A 1,793-nucleotide genomic window follows, 5' to 3' on the forward strand; every position below is an offset into this window, starting at 1 on the left:
ATAGATTTCCGTGCAGAAATCGCTCCTTTTTATAGTAGATAGCTTGTTATATAAAAGCTTAGTTAAATAGGCGCAAATAGGTGCAAATTTCGTTGAATAATAATAAAGTTTAGAAAAGTGGGTCCAAAGTGGGTCCACAGTGGGTCGCTCAATTGAATACTGAATTCTAATTAGTCAGAGGTTCAGCACTAAGCCTAAACAGGAATAGCGCATTCCTAGTAGGGTATAGTGCGTAGCATAGGGCTTGCAGCAACCGGGCTCATAACTGTCGGCCAATTGAGGGACCCTTTATAATATAATAGATATAATAGATAGAGCTTATGTAATCTAGTTGATTACTAAGCATAAGATAATAGGGATTCTTAAGGTATAATAGAAGTGACTTTATATATAGTATAAAATTGTATGTAATAGTATGTATTAAAGAGTGTAGTTGTAGAGGCTTAATTTCCTTTCTATCTAGTTAGGGGGAAGGAGGGTTATTTATAGGTAAATCCTATAGTAGGGCTGCCGGATTAGGCATAGATAGTGGCTTAAAATAACCTTAGAGGCTTAAAATAACTCTTGTGGCTGCTTTCCTGCTATAGCTAGAAGCAGAAAATTAATTATCTAAGCAACTACTTAATATTACAAATTAATTCAGCTATTTAAGCTTTATATTGCATTATATAGCTAATAAAGCTAGCAATATAATTTAGGCTAGTAATGCAGCTAAACTAGATTAGGAAATAGCGCTAGCAGCTAAAGAGCTAACTAAGCAAGCTTATATAAGCAGCTTTTTCTAAGGGGCTAAAGAGAGCCTATATATATTAAATTTGCCCCCTAAACTACTAAGATAGTTAGATTTAAGGCAGTATAAATTTAGCAAGGAATTTTAAAAAGCTGCTAAACAAGAATTTAGTATAAATTAGCAGCAAGAAACGTTTAAGTCTATTTAAGAAAATCTTGCTATATCTAAGGCTCTAGATACTACTTAGGTTTTCAAGTATAAGCTAGATAAATTCGGCTATTTAGTTAAGCTAAAAGCTAGATTATACGTTAGAGAGGACTAATAACTTTATAATAAAAAAAATACCTATACAGCTACTCTAGCTGCTAGAAGCTTTAGGCTTATTATAGCTATTTTAGCTAAATTTAACCTAGAAGCTATACAGCTAGATGCTATAAATACCTTTATAAACAGCCTATTAGACAAAATAGTCTATATAAAGTACTCTAGGGGCTTTAAAAAGCCTAATTGTGTACTAAGGCTATAAAGAGCTTTATATAGCTTAAGAAGGTCGCCTTTATTATAGCAAAAGAACCTTTTAAAAACCCTTATATTTATAGAGCTTCTGCAACTAACAGAAGAGCTCTATATTTTTACTAATAACAAAATAACTATATTTATCTATATTAATAATATAGTTTTTATCTTTAAAAAGGCTTATAATAATAAAGCAACTAGTCTTATTAAAAGGCTTAAAGAAATATATAAAATAAAGAACCTAGGGGACTTAAAATAGTTTCTAGGCATACAAATTATAAGGGACTAAGCTAACTAAAGGCTCTAGCTATCTTAAGACTTTTATATTAACAAAATTGCAGCAAAATTCCTTAATTTAATAGATCTAAAGAATATTTCCTACTATAAAAACTCTATTATTAATAAGGACCTTAAGCTTAATATAGGCTAAGCAATAGCTAATAATATATATTAATTTTAGAGCCTAATTAGCTCTATAAACTACGCTAGTGTTTAGACTAAGCTAGATATAGCTATAGCTTGCTCTAAGCTAGCAGAACACTTATTT

The sequence above is a fragment of the Metarhizium album genome, assembly GCF_000804445.1.
Source record: "Metarhizium album ARSEF 1941 chromosome Unknown scaffold_19, whole genome shotgun sequence".
NCBI classification, from domain to species: domain Eukaryota; kingdom Fungi; phylum Ascomycota; class Sordariomycetes; order Hypocreales; family Clavicipitaceae; genus Metarhizium; species Metarhizium album.